This window comes from Callospermophilus lateralis, unplaced genomic scaffold (assembly GCF_048772815.1).
Source record: "Callospermophilus lateralis isolate mCalLat2 unplaced genomic scaffold, mCalLat2.hap1 Scaffold_525, whole genome shotgun sequence".
NCBI classification, from domain to species: Eukaryota; Metazoa; Chordata; class Mammalia; order Rodentia; family Sciuridae; genus Callospermophilus; species Callospermophilus lateralis.
In genome coordinates this window covers 627,245-647,066 of record NW_027514457.1, presented here as the reverse complement: position 1 = coordinate 647,066, position 19,822 = coordinate 627,245, and the positions used below count along the sequence as shown (strand labels likewise).

General features: G+C 37.1%; 1 pseudogene; it reads right to left on the bottom strand.

Moving 5' to 3' along the window:
- LOC143387415 (recQ-like DNA helicase BLM) overlaps nucleotides 1–19,822 on the bottom strand; it is a 55,767-nt pseudogene that overhangs the window by 20,254 nt on the left and 15,691 nt on the right.

The following is a 19,822-nucleotide window of genomic DNA, read 5'->3' as shown; positions in this document are numbered from 1 at the left end:
AATTTAAAAACAGCAAGTACATACTTTCCATTAGTAAGTGATATAGTTACTTAAGAATAAAATAAAAATCAGATTTCTTGGGCTGGGGATGTGGCTCAAGTGGTAGTGTGCTCGCCTAGCAGGTATGAGGCACTAGGTTTGATTCTCAGCACCACATGACACATAAAAAAAAAAAAAAAGTGAAGATACTGTGTCCAACTAGAACTAAAAAATAAATCTGATTTCTTCCAGTTTATTAGTATTATTCTTCAAATAATTTAATATTTAATATTAAATAATATTTCAAATAATTTAAGTCCTAATTATGAGTCAAAATAATTACAATTTAAATATTTATACTAAACTATTTGAATTTAACAATATAGATGCTCCCTGACTTATGAAGAGGTCACATCTTGATAAACCCATTGTAAATAATTTATATAGCTTTCATACCATTGCAAAATCGAAAAATTATCATTTAATCTATCACAAGTAGGAGACTGTACGGGTTTTGTCTAAAAATACAAGTGGGCAAACCAAGTGTAAACAAGGGATTTTTTTGGGTTAATACCCATTTTGGTATAGTGTAAGAATCTTGAACTTTGGCATCAGATGAAAACGTGCTTAGTTAGGGTTCTGCATTTATTAGTTCTGTATCTCATTTTTCTTCTCTGTATAATGAGAAAATAGTCTTATCTTTTAAGGTTGTTGTGAGAAAAAAAAATGAATTGATATGTGTAAAGCATTTAAAATAGCATGTGGCAAGTGCTAACAGTATATTATCTACAACAATTACCATCCCTGCACCACAGCCACTACTCCCACTGCTCCTACTATTTTGGCTACTGCCTCAGAGACCTTGGGGGCAAGTCAAAAAATCTTTCTGAAGCTTGGTTTTCTCATGAGTAGCTCTACCTAAAAAGTTAGATGTTGCTTATAATCCCAGCAGTTCAGGAGGCCAAGGCAAGAGGATGACAAATTCAAGGACAGTCTCAGCAACTTAGCAAGGCCCTAAGCACCTTAGAGAGATCCTGCCTCAAAACAATATAAAAATGGCTGGGGATGTAGCTCAGTGGTTAAGCACCCCTGGGTTTAATCCCTGATACCAAAAAAAGCTAGTTGTTATGGGTAAATAAGGTAAGATGATATAGATTTTGACACAGTGCATAGCATGTACCATGCTGAGTATCTCTGCCAGAGTGAGAAAGTGATCTTAAAAATAGATATTTACAAAATATATTCAATTATCACATCTGAGTATAAAGATAGGCCCAGGATATAATAAAATTCTAAAATATGTATTTATTTTGACCCAAGAAAGACTTGGTCTAGAAATATTTCCTACATAAATAACTGCAAAAATGCCTAAAGATATCAGTACGAGGGTATTCAATACTGCATTGTTGACAGCAGTAAAAAACAAGAAATAATCTAAATATCTAATAAGAGGAGACTGGCTTAATAAACATGAAATTACCAGACTATGGAATTCTATGTAGCTAATTTATTCATATTAATTCTAGGGATAATTACAATCTAGTATTGACTGAAAAAAGGACATATTTATATATATCTTTATACATATACATACATACATATATGTGTGTGTGTGTGTGCGCGCGCACGTGAGAGAATGTATAATGTAATTCCATTTATATTTTAAAATACAAGCATCTGGGAAAGGTAAACACAAATACAAGATGTTGCCTGCCTTTAATGGGGGAGGAGGGATGAGAGAGGAGAGGGATATCTAGGAGACTATTGGTTGTACTCACCCCCCCCCCGCTTTTTTGAGAGAATCTCTCACTATGTGGTGTAGGCTGGCCTCAACTCCTGAGCTCAAGTGATCCTCCTGCCTTGGCTTTCTTGGTAGCTAGGGCTATAGTTACGTGCCACAATACTTGGTTTTGTTTTATTTCTTAAACTGGATGGTAGTTCATGAGAGTTTATTATTTTCTCCTTTTTATCTTTCTTTGAAATATGTTTACATGCAAGTTTAAATGAAAAAATTGGGTCTAGAAGGATACAAAAGAAATCAACAATTCAAGTTGTTTCTTGAGACAAGACCACAGGCATGATTTAGCAATTTCCTGCCTTACACATGTCTGTGACATTTTACATAATAAGCATGTATTACTTTTACAATAAAAGTGAACTAAAATAAAATTTCAATTTATATAAATACCTCTATTTCTCCATGATTATTTAAGGAAAACTGGACCCAAAGTACCACAATAGTAGGAGTGATTAATCTCATGACATGACAGAACATGACAGAATGTCTCTAGTAGAGCTCAGCTTACTCATTATAAGCCTCTTCAGTCTGGTCACATCATGATAGGTATAGAAAAGCAGGCAGTGAGATATTTCTCCATTTCGTCCAGCTCTGCCGGATTCCTGGCAGTAACCTTCCACAGATTTAGGAAAAGATGCATGAATCACAAATCGCACATCAGGTTTGTCAATCCCCATTCCAAATGCAATTGTTGCACAGATAACCTGATGTAAAGCAAAGGCCCATTAGATTCATAATGCATTTAAAGGAACATTTTAATAATGGATGTTTCTGAAAGCTCTATCCCTTATTTTACTTTAAAATGCACTCTACTTGACAAACTTATGTCTTAACTTGGTTCCACGATTTAGCATGACTAAGACAAGATTTTCATATTGATAACTTGCAATTTTATTAAGCCCATGAAGAGTAAGAGAAGCTTAGTGTGGTTGGCACTTTCTTATGTGAGTTGGTTTCACTACATGAGAGATTAATTGCACTCATTAGCTCTTCAATGTCTTGTCAGTGTTTGTTTTGTTTCTGATATGGAGGTGTGTGGGGGTTCTGTTCATATTGCCATGATATCCAGGCCTGTGTACATAAGTAATACTATCATCAGGGGCTCCAGGCTGTTCCCAGGGCTCTGGCTCTCAGAGGTCATTGCTGCTAGCTCCTTGATTATTCAGGACAATAGTGCTCTCACCTTCAGTTTTACCTGTGTCACCAGCTGAAACATACGCTGACTCTTTTTATTCATCAGTTGATTTCAAAGTCAAGGTTGTGAAATTTTAATTAAATCTCATATGGATAAAAGTCGGAGCAGCTTATACAGGAGGGGAAAAAAGGAAAAAAAAAAGGCCAGGGTCTATGGCTCTTGGCCCATACAAATCACTTACTGGAAGCAAGGTGATGGTTAAATTTTAGGAGGTTGACAAATCAGTTTTCAAGAATATCCATTTCAGTTGCAAATTTAGGACCTATTTAACCCAGACCAAAATGCTATATCTCCAGGCAAAATTACATTATACAAATAAAGCTGTAAGTCTTTTTTTAGCACTTAAAAAAATGAATTGCTACTGCAAGAACAGTATTTCAAAAGCAATGAAAATATCTGGCAGCCAGACTGAGGCTAATGACATGATTTTAGTAACTGTGGGTACCAGAAAGGAACTGTAAGCTATGGGGTATGTGGACAGAAAATGGGCACATTTATCAACATTGGAAATGGCAGTGGCCTGCACTCTAGGTTAGTTATCCATCTAACTTATGGTACTTTGATCAAAAGGAAATCTCCTCAAAAAGTGAAAATCTATTGTGTCCTCTGGTGACGGAGAGCAGGCGGGGAAGTTGCGCAGTGAGATGTGCCTGCCCAAAGCTCTGCAAATGTCGTTTACCTCGAAGCCTGGTGATTCTCCTACTGCGAGGAGGGCACATGGCTATGAAGCACATCCTGAAGGCTCTGAGTGAGGCCACAGTGATGCTGACTCTTTCTGAAAGCTCTTATTTCTTTAACTAGGAAACTGGCTTTGACATATTACACTTCCTTCCTTATTTTGGTGTTGTTTTTAAACTTCAGGCTAGATTCATTCTTTTTAAAAAAATTTTTAATTGTAGATGGACACAATATCTTTATTTTATTTATTTATTTTTATGTGGTGCTGAGGATTGAACACACTGCCTCACTCATGCGAGGCAAGCTCTCTACCACTGAGCTACAACCCCGCCCCAGGCTACATTCATTCTTTTCAAAGAAAAACACTAAATTTTATTTTTATTCTTTTTTCCCCTATATTGGGGATGAACCCAGTGGTGCTCTACCACGTAGCTATATTCTCAGCTATTTTTTTATGTTTATTTTTTTAGTTGGACAATACCTTTATTCCATTCATTTATTTTTGTGTGGTGCTGAGGATCAAACCCAGGGCACTGTGAGTGCTAGGCGAGTGCTCTACCACTGAGCCATAATCTTAGTCCCCCTCAGCTATTTTTATTTATTTTTAAAAATTAGGGCTGAGGTTGTGGCTCAGTGGTAGAGTGTTTGCCTAGCATGTGTGAGGTGCTGGATTTGATCCCCTGCTTTAGACAGGGTCTAAGTTGCCCAGTCTGCCCTTGAATTTGCAATCCTTCAGCCTCAGCTTCCTGAGTTGCTGGATTATAGAAGCATGTCACCACTCCAGTATAGATCTCACCAATTTTTAATTCCTCCCTTGTCATTTATTGTTTGTTCAAATCTTTCAGTCTATTTCTGGATTTCTGTTCCACTCATCTATATATAATGTACTACAAACCAGTAATGTGCTATTTTTTTTTCAAATTCTTTTAGTTTTTTTCATTTGACTGTCTTCCATGCAAACTTTAGAAAAAGTTTATACAAAGAAAAAAACTGAAATGTGTAATTATTTCAGTGAAGACAAACCAGTTTTTCTAAACTTTTTACATATCTGAAAATGCCTTTATTGTTTTCAACATATATGACAGTGAGCTGGGTATGAAATACTTTTGTCCAAGTCTCCCCCGCCCCCCCCCCCCCCGCCCCGTATTGGGGACTGAGCCCAATAGCGCTCTAGACTTTTATTCTATTTTTAATTTTTGACAGGGTCTCACTAAGTTGCCCATGCTGGTCTGAGTTTGCAACCCTCCAGATTCAGCCTCCCAAGAGATTAAAGGCATGAGCCACCATGCCCAGCTACTCTTCCCTCTTCTGATTCTGAAGACTGTCCTCCTGTTTTTGATATTTTTGATTTCTATTTCTCCCCTGCCACCTTTTTTTGTGGTACTGGGGTTTGAACCCAGAGATACTTTACCACTGAGGTAAATCCCCTAGCCCTTTTATTTTTATTTTGAGATAGGGTCTCACTGTGTTGCTTAGGGCCCTGCTAAGTTGCTGAGGCTGACCTTGAACCTGTGATCTTCCTGCCTCAGTCTCCTGAGTCACCTTTATACTCTAAATCATCTTCATTATGTTGTTTGGTAAGATAGAATCACAGGAAGCCATGGTAGACAAAATAAGCCCAATTTCTAGCCAGTCAGGTTTGTCACTGGGTGGATCCTATATTTGGGATGCAGAACTCTGATGGTGCTGAAGGGCTGCAGCAGTATGGCTCTACATTTAATATTCTTAGGCTGGATCCCTATTCCTTGTTGCTAATATATCACATTTAAAAATTTTTTCTCCCTCAATTTTTGTCTTTTATTCCCTCTAACATTCTCAAGTTAAAGTTATTGACTATATCCCTGATTGCTTCTCAGTTTTTTGTTTTTTTTTTTTTTTTTTTTTTTTGTACCAGACATCTAACCCAGAGATTCTTAATCACTGGGCCACATCTGCAGCCCTATTTATTTATTTATATATTGGTACCAGGGATTGAACTCAAGGGTGCTTAACCACTGAACCACTTCCCCAGCCGCCCCCCCCCCTTTTTTTAAATCTTTTTTTTTTTAAATTTATTTTTTAGTTCTCGGTGGACACAACATCTTTGTTTGTATGTGGTGCTGAGGATCGAACCCGGGCCTCACGCATGCCAGGCAAGCGCGCTACCGCTTGAGCCACATCCCCAGCCCTTCCCTAGCTCTTTATAAAATTTTTATTTTGAGACAGGGTCTCATTAGGTTGTTTACAACTTCACTAAGTTGCTGAGGCTGGCTTTGAACCTGCGACTCCCCTGTCTCAGCCTCCTGAGCTGCTGGGATTAGAGGTATGTGTCACCACGCCTGGCATCCTTTTTATTTTTATTTTGAGATAGGGTCATACAAAGTTGCTCAGAGCCTTGCTAAATTGCTGAGGCTGGCCTCAAACTTGTGATTCTCCTGCCTTAGCCTCTTGAGCCGCTGGGATTATAGGTGTGAGCCAACATGTCTGGCTCCTTCTCAGTCTTATTTTGATGTTTTCTATCTTTAAGATAAAAACAATTTGCATTCTACATGCACAAGTTTGCTAATATACCAGAAAATATTATTCCTTTTGTTTGTTTATTAAAAAAAAATGTTACCTGGCAGCCATCCTGATTAATCCACTTGTGTTGCACTTCATCTCTGGCAGAATCACTGAGGCCAGCATGATAAGCAAGAGCAGCAAGACCATTCTTCTGTAAAGTGTCAGCCATTGTGGCACATTCCCTCCTGGAGAGGCAGTAGATTATCCCTGAGTCATCTGTCAAGAAACCAAACCGATTGTGAGAAGTGAGGACTTTTAATATAAATAACAATACGATTTACACTATGTTTTTAGAAATGTTAAGAAACATAAACAGATTTCTGTAGTGCACTTAGAACACAGGATGATCACACAGAATAACTCAGGAAAAAAATTCATACAAAGAAATAAGTTGCGACTTAATTTTTTTTTTTTTTTTTAGTTGCAGATGGACACAATACCTTTATTTTCTTATTTTTTTATGTGGTGCTGAGGATTGAATCCAGTGCCTCACACATGTTACATGAGCGCTCTACCACTGAGCCACAACCCCAGCCCAAAATGCAACTTTTAATTCTATCCCTGCTAATGCCTTATGAGATGAACCTGGATTAATCCTAGGCTCTATTTCACACTGGCTCTAAAATGGGAAAGCTCCCTTATACAAGCTTATAGAAAACACATGACAATATTTATCAAAGAGTCTTAAAAATACCTCTGACCAACAAACTACAGTGATGCAGCCACATGAATGTTCATAGCAGCACAATTCACAATAGCTAAATTGTGGAACCAACCTTCAGTAGATGGATAGGGCTGGGTTTGTGGCTCAGAGGTACAGTGCTTACCTACCATGTGTGAGGTCCTGGGTTCGATTCTCAGCACCACATAAAAAATAAATAAAATAAAGTTATTGTATTCAATTACAACTAAAAAATAAATATAAAAAGATAGATAAATAGATAAAGAAACTGTGGTATATATACACAACTAAATATTACTCAGCAATAAAAGAGAATAAAATTAAGGCATTTGCAGGTAAATGGATAGAGTTGGAGAATATTATGCTAAGTGAAGTAAGCCAATCCCCCAAATCCAAAGGCCGAATGTTTTTTCTGATAAGTGGATGCTGATCCATAATGGGGGTGTGGGAAGAGAGAGGAGGAATGGAGGAACTTTGGATAGGCTAAAGGAGAGGGTGGAAAAGGGAGGGGAAATGGGAGTAGGAAAGATGGTAGAATGAGATGGACATTATTACCCTTGGTACATGAAGACACAAATGATGTGATTCTATTGTGTGTACAACCAGAGAAATAAAAACTGTGCTCCATTTGTATTCTGTGAATTGAAAAGCACTCTGCTGTCATGTAGAACAAATTAAAAAAAAAAAAAAGATATATACCTTTGACCCAGTTTCCTTCTAGGAAACTAACCTAGGAAATAAAGTGATATATGGACTCACACCAAAAGTTTTGTTTATAATTTAAAAATTAAAAAGATTTTAATGGGAAACATTATGGGAATAAGGTTGTGAAATAAAATATACTGTATCAAGTGTTTTTTTCCTTTTATGTCAATATCATTATTTATTAATTTAATTTTTATGTGGTGCTGAGGATCGAAAAAGTGCTTCACACATGCGAGGCAAGTGCTCTGCCATTGAGCTATAGCCCCACTCCCTGTATCAAGTGTTTTCTAAGAAAAAAGATAAATTGACCTATAACATCTTAAAAAAAAGTGTTTTCTGAGTTATAAAAGGCATGCAAAAATGCCTTTTATAACTTTTTTTAAACTCTTTTTTTTAAAGAGAGAGTGAGAGACAAAGAGAGAGAGAGAGAGAGAGAGAGAGAGAGAGAGAGAGAGAGAGAAAATTTTTTAACATTTATTTTTTAGTTTTTGGTGGGCACAACATCTTTGTATGTGGTGCTGAGGATTGAACCTGGGTCACACGTATGCCAGGCGAGCGTGCTACCACTTGAGCCACATCCCCAGCCCCGCCTTTTATAACTTAAAAAACAAAAATGGAGCAAACTGTTATGAACTTCAGAATCTCATTTTATTTAATATAACTCAAAGGCAAACACATTTGGGAGAAGGCACTACAATAAAGAATTATATTCATACACTGATAGAAGCCATAGAAAGCACTGAAACCAAAATGATAATATAAGTGTGTAGGAGGAAATATTTAATATATTTTTTTTTTAAAGTTTATTGTTATCTAACCAAATGAAATTTCATAAATTCTAGAATTGAAAGAGTTACAATATTCTGGTCTATAAATAACAAGTTAAGTATCATCATTAAACAAAAAGAAATGTTTAATTTGCTATTTTATGTATTCTATTGTGGTACTAAAGAGACACCTATTACTTTTAGATATCACATAACTGTACTCACATGGGTGATGTTTTCGGATCCATTCTAAGCAATCAAATGCTACCTTTTTAGTTTTTTTTGGTAATACATAGTATTTCAGATTATGTCTGTTAAAGCTCATGCTGAACCTAAAAGAAATGCCAAACACAAAATTTAGTTGTTATGAAAAATATAGATCTAGCCATTGGCATGAACTGAAAGTATACCTCAAAATCATTAACCCAGATGAGATGTTATTAGAAGATGGGGCATTTGGGAGAGAATTAGGTTATGAGGGTGAAACCATGAATGAGACAAGAGCCCTTATAAAAGTAGAGACCTCACTAGTTTTAGGTGTGGCTATAATGAGAAAAGTATCATCTGCAAACCAGAAAGAGGGACCACACCAGATGGGATCTGCTAGTACACTGATCCTGGACTCCCCAACCTACAGAGCAATGAGAAATAAATTTCTCTTATCTCTGCTACCTAGCCTATGATATTCTGTTCAGTTAGCATGAACAAAGGCCAACATCTTCAAAAATTAAATATTGATTTTCCACATTCCAAGCCTAATTATCAGTTTGTCTTAAGGTGAATACTACCACTGAAAGCTTATATAACAGAACACTGAAATGGAGGTTAGATTAAAGGTTAAAGAAAAGAATGGTTGGTGAGTGTGGTGGCACACACTTGCAATCCCAGCAATTCAGGAGAGTGAGGCAGGAGAGTCTCAAATTCTAGGCCAGCCTGGGCAACTTAGTGAGACCACATCTCAAATATAAAACGGGTTAAGGATGTAGCTCAGTAGTAAAGTGCCCCGGATTTAATCTCCAGTACCAGGAGTAGGGAGAAAGAATAGTGATAAGGAAGGAAGCTCTATGGCATTAGATGATAAAAAATTAGGATTATAGAAGAGGAGTGTACCTGAGTGGGAGTGTGGGAGTGTACCTCAGTGGTATAGCAAAGGCTTAGTATGCTCAAAGCCCTCGGTTCAATCCCCCAACATGTGTACACGCACAAAGTCAGACACATGGAGAAACATAAGATAAGTCAGAAGCCCAGTCTCCAAGGTGAGGCTGACAAAAAATGGAGATGATAATTAAAAAAACATTGAAGTGGGGCTGGGATTGTGGTCAGTGGTAGAGCACTTGCCTAGCATGGGTGGGACCCAGGTTCCATCCTCAGCACCACATAAAAATAAAAGGTATTGTGTTATGTCCATCTACACCTAAAAAATAAATATTAAAAAAATATTGAAGTGATTAAGAAAATTACAGAGGAAATACACACTTTTAGGCTACCAATGTTCCTAAATTTTGACTTATGCTAAATAACCTTCATGCACTTATATGAAATGTTAATTGCAGGGCAACAGAAGGAGCTCTGGATCCCAAAGGGAACATGGCTGGCTGACACCAGTGCTCCTTCTTTTCTGGCCTACCACTCTTGGCACCGCATTTGCTCCCTCATGCTTCCTTAGGGAGCTCATTCTTTCCATTACCTTCTCTCTTATATTTCTCCTTTTGCTTTTCTTCCTAAGGCAAATTTCTCAGAAGATACTTATATCTCCAACCAACTAACCACAAACTGAATTTCAATTCTCATCACTTTCATGCTGACTTTTCCTTCTTTCTTTTTTTGATACCAGGGATTGAACCCAGAGGCATTTAACTACTGAGCCACATCCCTAGCTCTTTTTAATTTTATTTTGAGACAGGCCTTGCTAAGTTGCTGAGGCTGGCTTTGGAACTTGCAATTCTCCTGCCTCAGCATCCTGAGTTGCTGGGATTTTAGGTGGATGCCACTGTGCCTGGCCAGCAATACTTTTGGCATTTGTAGGGGTTGCTTTAGGCCTTATTCTCTCTGATCTCTCCCTACTCCACCTTGTTGGCTAGCCTTACAGAAAACCCTCTATTAGCACTCATGACTTCACCTTCTGTGGGAATTTCAACACTTATGTCTCTGACTTCTCCATCTTCTTCTCCTTATGCTTACTCCTGAAGTGAGAATCACCTCCCACCCTGCAATGCCTGGCTCTCTTCTTTTTTGCAATATCTCCTTCAGCAGTCTATTTTATTTTATTTATTTATTTTTTAAATCTTTTTTTTGTTTTAATATTTCTTTATTTTTTTTAGTTATCGGCAGATACAACATCTTTTTGGTATGTGGTGCTGAGGACCGAACCCGGGCCGCACGCATGCCAGATGAGCGCGCTACCGCTTGAGACACATCCCCAGCCCAGCAGTCTATTTTAAACTGCACCCAAATGTTATTTCAATGAGTCCCAACTCTTGCCCTCAACTTAGACCTCCTTTCAGAGTTCTGAACCATATTCCAATATGATTTTAGATCCATGATCTAAAATTGAAGCATGCATTCTCCTAGGAGTACACAAAGACTTTCTAAGGGTAAATGAGCAAAGATAATTTTAAAGCATCTGGAGCCTCAGGTTTTGTTTTAATATTTTTTAGTTGTAGATGGATACAATCTCTCTCTCTCTCTCTCTCTCTCTCTCTCTCTCTCTCTCTCTGTGGTGCTGAGGACTAAACCCTAGGGTGCCTCACATGTGTGAGGCAAGTTCTCTATCACTGAGCTACAGCCTCAGCCCTGGAGCCTCAGTTTTTTTTTTTTTTTTTTTTTTTTTTTTTTTTTTTTTTTTTTTTTTTTTTAGTGGAGAGAGAGAGAGAGAGTGAGAGAGAATTTTTTTTTCTTAATATTTATTCTTTAGTTTTTCGGCAGGCACAACATCTTTGTTTGTATGTGGTGCTGAGGATCGAACCCGGGCCGCACGCATGCCAGGCGAGCGCGCTACCACTTGAGCCACATCCCCAGCCCTGGAGCCTCAGTTTTTACATGCAGTTAAGACTGATCTGAGAATGCTTTTCCAGACCAGACATCTTGCAGGCTCATCCTTTTCCAGTCTTCCCTTTTATAACTGTCCTCCCAATTCTGAAATACAAACCAACCAACCCCACTTTTTTACTCATTTTAAATTTTACCACCATGACTTGTTTCAGGAGGTTAAAAACCTCCAGGACACCAAACAAAGCAAAATGAAATATAGTACAGATGTGGGTGAAATTTTCTTTAATCAAAGAACCAGAAATCTTGTGAGTCTTCTGTCTTTACGTTTTACCTATTTCTGTTAAGGGTAAAGAATAACATTGGAAATGAAGCATTTTGGCCCTCATTGGAGTTCTGATTTCAAATAGACTGAGAGTAAAGTAGTGAAGTAAAGATGATCTCCACCTTTGGATGCTGTTTTATCCCTGACCACTGTCACTTTGTGACTTGTGAAACTAACCGTTAAACAATAATTCAAAACCAGCTTTTATTTATATGTACAGAACAGCTGGAATTCTTTTAGTGTTTCAAATGATAGAGGATTATGTAGCAGACTGGCAAAAAAAAGATGATAGATAAAAGAATGATACATTCATTGGCTATTTTTTTTTGTTGTTGTTGTTCTGGGGATTAAACCCAGATCCTCAGGGATGCTAAGCATGTGTTCCACCATTGAGCTACATACACCCTCAGCTCTTTCTAGGACTGTTTTCATTATTCATAGGCAATTATTTACAGTTGCTATTACAGCAAAGGAAACTGCAGTCCAGATAAAATTATGGCATAAAAGACCTGCCTTACAACAAATACAAATGATGAAGAAAAATCTTAAAATTTATTTGAGCTGATTTGGACTATGGTGTACAAGTATTCCTGTCCATATGAATATTGAAGTGATGATGACTTTCTCTGCACTTAAAAATAGTTTTATCTCAGAAAAGTGTTTTATTTAGTAAAATATTAAAAATAGTTTGGGTCAAAAGGAGAGATGAAAACATGTTTAAGAGAGCCTACATCCTGGGAGCAAATCTTTACCTAGCACACATCAGATAGAGCACTAATCTCTAGGGTATATAAAGAACTCAAAAAGCTAAGCACCAGGGCTGGGGATGTGGCTCAAGCAGTAGCGCGCTCGCCTGGCATGCGTGCAGCCTGGGTTCGATCTTCAGCACCACATACAAACAAAGAAGCTGTGTCCGCCAAAAACTAAAAAATAAATATTAAAAATTCTCTTTCTCTCTCTCTCTTTAAAAAAAATAAATAAATAAAAAAGCTAAGCACACACACACACAAAAAAAATCCAATCAACAAACGGGCCAAGGACCTGAACAGACACGTCTCAGAAGAGGATATACATACAATCAATCAACAAATATATGAAAAAATGCTCATTATTTTTAGCAATCAGAGAAATGCAAATCAAAACTACTCTTAATTTCATCTCACTCTAGTCAGAATGGCAGCCATTATGAAGACAAACAACAATAAGAGTTGGCAAGGATGTGGGTAAAAAGGCACACTCATACATTGTTGGTGGGACTGCAAATTGGTGCAGCCAATATGGAAAGCAGTGTAAAGATTCCTTGGAAATCTGGAAAAGGAACTTCCATTTGACCCAGCTATCCCTTTCCTCAGACCATACCCAAAGGATTTAAAAACAGCATACTATAGGGACACAGCCACATCAATGTTTATAGCAGCACAATTCACAATAGCTAAACTGTGGAGCCAACCTAGATGCCCTTCAGTGGATAAATGGATAAAAAAAATGTGGTATATATACACAATGGAAAATTACTCAGCAATAAAAGAGAATAAAATCATGGCATTTACAGGTAAATAAATGGCGCTGGAGAAGATAATGCTAAGTGAAGTTAGCCAATCCCAATAAAACAAATGCTGAATGTTTTCTGATTTAAAGAAGCTGACTCATAGTGGGGTAGGTAGGGGGAACATGGGAGGAAAATGAATTCTAGATAGGGAAGAGGGGAGGGAAGGAAAGGGAGGAGGCCAGGGATTAGCAAGGATGGTGGAATGTGATGGACCTCATTATCCAAAGTACATGTCTGAAGACACGAATTGGGTGTCAACCTACTTTATATATAAACAGAGATATGAAAAATTGTGATATATGTGTAATAAGAATTACAATGCAAAAAACAAAAACAAAGTACATGTATAAAGACAAGAACTGGTGTGAACATACTTTATATACAAAGATAAGAAAAATTGTGCTCTATCTGTGTAATAAGAATTGTAATGCATTCCGTTGTCATGTATTTAAAAAATAAAATCAATAAAAATAAAAGTAAAGAAGACATATTCAGAAGGATGTGGAATCAGAATTCTCATACTCTGCTAATGGGAATGTAAAATGGTACAGGTGCTCTAGAAAACAGCATGGCAGTTTCTTTAACAGGTGAAACACACAGCCAGGCACAGTGGTGCATGCCTGTAATCTCAGTAACTTGGAAGGCTGAGGTAGGAGGACCACAAGTTCAAGGCCAGTGTCAGCAATTTAGTGAGACACTCAGCAGCTTTGCAAGATCCTATCTCAAAATAAAAAAAATAAATGAAAGACTGGGGATGCATCTCAGTGGTTTAAGATCCCTGGTTTTAATCCCTAGCAACAAACAAACAAACAAACAAACAAAACAAAAAGGCAAAACTCAGAGTTATCATAGAACCCAACAATTCCACTCCTGGATATAATATACCCAAGAGAAATGAAAACACATGTCTGCATAAGAACTTGTACATTTATGTTCATAACAGCATTATTCATAATAGTCAAAACATAAAAATAAGCTTAATGTCCATCAATGATAAATAGACAGAAGAGAATGTCATATACCTATACAAGAGAATATTATTTAGAAACAAACCTTGAAAATATTATGCTAAGTAAAAGAAGAAAGTCACAAAAGATGACATAGAGTGATTCTGTTTATAGAAACCATCTATCTCCCCATAGAGGGTAGATCAGTGGTTGTCCAAGACTGGTAGGGAGATGTGAGGGGCAAGGTTATTGGACTGCATTTGGGTAATGGGTTTTTTTGTATCAGAGATTGAACACAAGGGTGATTAACCCAGCCCCTTTTTATTTTGGGACAGGTCTCAAAACAGTTGTGTAGGGCCTTGCTAAATTGCTGAGGCTGGCCTTGAACTTGCAATCCTACAAGTTCAATTTTTTTCAGATAGGGTCTCACTAAGTTGCTTACTGTCACGCTTAGTTGCTGGGGATGGCCTTGAATTTACAAAAAAAGTCTCAGCTTCCAGAGCAGCTGAGATTACAGGCATGTGCTAATGTGCCTGGTGGGTAACAGTGTTTTTGAGGGGTGATAGAATGTTTTAAAACTGTGGTGATGTTGCACAATTCCAAATATACCACATGCTACTAGATTGATTGTAAACATGTGGATGGTAAGATATGTGCATTATATCTCAATAAAACCATTATTAAAAAAAGATCTGGAACATAATTTGAATTTTTTTTCCATTTGTGACATAATTGAAAATACAATTAAGTTAATTTAGATTGTGGGGATGGGTGCAAAATTTTGTGAACATACAAAAAATCCACTAAATTATACCTTGTAAATTGATGAATTTTATCATGTGTGAATTATATCACATTAAAGATTTTTTTAAAAACCATCTGTATTCCACTGTATCTTGACTAAGTTTATATTGTATTAAATGTTGCAATTAAATATTATCAGGTTCAGAGTATCAAATTTGTGTCATTTGAAAGTGAGGTGTGAGAAAATGCAGTCAACTTGTGATCAGCTGTTGTTGCTTTTGAAACTGAGACAGTTGTCATAGGGCTGTTTAGAGTTTATGTGAATTAAATTAAAAAATGTTTTTGGATAGTTGCAGATGGTCAGAATGCCTGTATTTGTTGTTTATTTTTATTTTTAAAAATATATTTTTTAGTTGTAGATGGAACACAATACCTTTATTTTATTTTTTTATGTGTTGCTGGGGGGAATAAACCCAGTACCTCATGCATGGTAGGCAAGTGCTCAACTTAGAGAGACCTTACCTGGGGAAAAAAAAAAAAAAAAAAAGAATGGGGATGTGACTCAGTGGTTAAGCGCCAAGTGCCCCTGGGTTCAATCTCTAGTACCAAAAAATAAAAAGCATATCACAGCTGGGGATGTGGTTCAGTGGTACAGCATTTACCTGGAAGATATAATGCCTTGGGTTCAGCCCCTAGCGCGCGAGCGCGCAAGCGCACACACACACACACAAAACAGCACATCAACCATTGTGTCACAAGGCATGGTGGCACATCATGTAATCTCAGTGACTTGGGAGGCTCAGGGAGGAAGATTCCAAGTTTGAGGCTAGCCTCAGCAACTTAGTGACACTCTGTCTCAATTTTTCAAAAGGGCTGGGAATACAGTTCAGTGGCAGAGTATCCCTGGGTTCAATTCCTAGTGAAGGGGAAGTTAAAAAAAAAGCATTAAAACAAACCACATTTTATAAGGTATACTGAAACCAACAGGATTTTGATTTCCCTCTTTCAAATATATTAGATATAAGTAGAGGGTTTTTATTGAAAGATTGACAAAAATACTTAATAGCCATTAGATAGTTCCTAGTAAAGACTTTTTAAAGGGTATATTTACTGGAAAAAGTAAAGTGAATAACTAATGATTTTGCTTATTTTGCCCAATAGCTTCCAACTTTTTGCCTCCCACGAAGTTTGACAGACCTAACTGAGTGGTCAGCTGGAAGATCATTAGAAATAATTTTTGATGACATCATGATGAGCTATCATAAAATGCCTTTCATTTCCATCCACATGTTTATGTAAGCAACATTTCTCAGCCTTATAAGAAATAAAAACTTATTCAATTCATCCATAGATATGTGAACTGAAAATTAAAAAAAAATATTGTCTCATTAGGAAACATATTCTCAATCAAACTTTATGCTTAAGATTTTTTTTTAGTTGTCATTGGACCTGTATTTTATTTATTTATATGTGGTGCTGAGAATCGAACCCAGTGTCTCACACATGCCAAGCAAGCACTCTACTACTGAGCCACAACCCCAGCCCTTAAGAACTGTCTTAAAAATATATTTAAGTTATCCAATCAATTATGTATGATGAATGATTTTATTTTATTTTACCTCTAGGGACTGAACCTAGGGGTGCATTACAACTGAGCTATATCCTCAGTCCTTTTTATTTTGAGACAGGGTCGGGTAAATTGTCAAGGATGGCCTTGAACTTGCAAAATCCTCCTGCCTCAGCCTCTCAAGTCACTGAGATTACAGGTGTGATCCGTTATGTTCAGCATGACTAATGATTTTAATAATTCAAACCAGATGAAAATTCTGGCATAAAATTAGAAGACAATTATATATATATATATATATATATATATATATATATATATATAATTTTTTTTTACAGTTAAGAATGATAGAGTAAGTAAAAATTCTGTGGGGGGAAAATAAATGGAAAATATGAGTTCAAAGAGAAAAATTAGAAAAGTGTAAAATACCTGACAAATAAACAGCAAACTTTTTTTTCTTCCCTATTTCTTCTTCTCTCCCCCTTGTCCTATATAGCGCTGAAAACTTGGTTTATGTAACTGATTAAAAATGAACAAAACAAAACAGGGTTGGGGATGTAGCTTAGTGGCACAGTACTTGCTTAAAATGCCCATGGCCCCCACAAAAAAGAAAACCCAGAGACTGCATTTGTCATAATCAGGTAGAAAGAGCTTAAAAATAGTGCCTCTTAGAAAAAGAAAAAAATGCCAGGTATGGTGGCATATACCTGTAATCCCAGCAACTCAGGAGGTTGAGGCAGGAGGACTGCAAGTTCAAAGCTAGCCTCAGTAATTTAGCAAGGCCCTAAACAACTTAGTGAGACTCTGTCTCAAAAAACAAACAAACAAAATATAAAAAGACTAGAGATGTGGCTCAGTGGTTAAGTGCCCCTTGGTTCAATCCTGGTACAAAAAAGAAAAGAAAAGAAAAAATGTTATTGATCAGCATATAAAAAATTTCTAGCATATGGTCTAATAAAGAATCTCAACTATATCTTAAATATAGTCTATAATACATAGAAATTATGGGAGCAAAATACCCCCAAAATTTTATACAAACACTTCTCTTCAAGTGAGAGTAAATTAAAATACTGAATTCCAAATTTTGTGATCACATACACACAATTCTGAGGACTCTAAAATTCTTGCCCTTCAGTATTATGTACTATATAAAAGTGGTATTAGAAACAAAATGTTTTAGGCTGGAACCAAATAACTTAAAGGCTGGAAGAAATCCAAATTGCTTTGGTACCTGTTTTTGATCAGATAATTTAGAAGCTGCCAGTTTAATCTGCAAAGGCTCTTGCAGGTATATTAATCTCATGAACCACTTCATATCCTTCACATGGAACTTTCAGTTCTGCTCTTAACTCTGTGAGAGATATTGTTGTTATTTTTATTTCTTACACTATTGATAGAGCCAACTGGTCTGTCTTTTCTTTTTTTTAAAGAGAGAAGGTCATGCTATGTTGCTCAGGTTGGCCCTGAATTCCTGGGCTTAAGCAATCCTCCTGCCTCAGTCTCTTGAGTAGCAGTATGTCATCATATCAAAATGTTATACACTCACAACACACACACACACACACACCCACACACACACACACACACACACACACACACACACACATTTTAGACATTGATTGACATTTATTTTATTCACTTATTTATATGTAGTGCTAAGAACTGAACCCAGTGCCTCACATATGCTAGGCAAACACTCTATCACTGAGCCACACCAAAGCCCCATCTTCTTTTTTGAAAAACAGGGTCTTGCTATGTTGCCCAGGTGAATCTCAAACTCATGACCCCAAGTGATCCTTTTGTCTTGGCTCCCTAAGGAGCTAAATTACAGATGTGTGCCACCATGTCCAATTTGTCTATTTTCAAATGAACAAAAGCTGTTTTCTGTTTTGTCATTACCTCTTTTGGCATTCCACATTAATGTCTATACCTTACTGAAAGCAATGTTATCAAATTAGAAGGAAAAAATATTTAACACTTTTTTTTCTTTTTGGTACCAGGGATTGAACCCAGAGTCACTTACCACCGAGCCACATCATCAACCCTTTATTTTGAGATAGGGTCTCAGTAAGTTGCTTAGAGCCTTGCTAAGTTGCTCAGTCTGGCTTTGAACTTACGATCCTTCTGCCTCAGCCTCCTGAGCTGCTGGGATTACAGAAGGGCGACACTAAACCCAGCACCATAAACACATTTTAAATAAAATATTTGCTGAGTGAAAGAACCTAATGAAGAATGCATGACTCATCAAACTCAGGTAGAAGTACAAAATAATCCAGTACAACTTGAATCCACACACAGGAATAATTTAACTCCTGAGCCACATCCCCAGACCTTTTTACTTTGAAACCAAGTCTTGCTAAGTTGTCTAGGCATCACTGAGGCTGGCCTCAAACTTGCAATCTTCCTGCCTCAGCCTCATAAATTGCTTGGATTAGAGGCATACGCCACTCCTCCTTGCTGGAATAATTTTTATAGTGGCTTTGGTTATTAAATAATTATGGATTTGATGGCAACAAGAAGTATGTTGTGGCTCAGATGAAGACAAAGTTAAAGGTACTTTATTACTGGGATACACCAGGGTCCATAGGTGCAACATGCAAATTACCCCCATTTCCAGAGTTGGTGTTGGGATAGAGTTTTACTTTTGGTAAGTGAAGAAAAGCCCTTAGGCCCTAGTTGCCAAACTGTTGCACATCGGAATCACTTGAGGATTAAACAAATGAACCAAAAAACCCAAAATACAAACAAAACAAATCCCACCTTGGATCCCAGAGCCAAATATTCTGATTTAGCTGGTCTGGGTACAACATGGGTACTGAGACTTTGGGCTTCACAGGTGATTCTAATGTGCAGAAACTCTGCTAACCACTGCCCTAAGGTTTTAAAAATATATGACTTTAAGTTGTTACTTACACCTGAGGCCTCACAATCTTCAGCTGAGTGAGGATATCTTTCTGTACTCTGGGATTTGCTGTGGCAGTAAGAGCCATTACTGGAACAGAAGGAAACTTCTGACGAAGCATATTCATTCTTTTGTAATCTTGACGAAAATCATGTCCCCACTAGTTGAAAAAAATACTGCTTTTCAGATTATTTAGCTTTTCTTTATATAAAAAGAACACTAGTGAATATAAAGAATCACTTTATTCTTCAATGAAATAGTACAACAGTTCACTCAATGTGGGGTTTTCTCGAATTCTGAAGATATACAAATATATACTATTGGTAGCACAAATTTAATGATTTTCTAAAACATAAAAACAGTATGTAAGCCAGGCACGGCGGTGCAGGCCAGTAATCCCAGCAGCTCAGGAGGCTGAGGCAGGAAGATCATGAGTGCAAAGTCAGTCTCAGCAA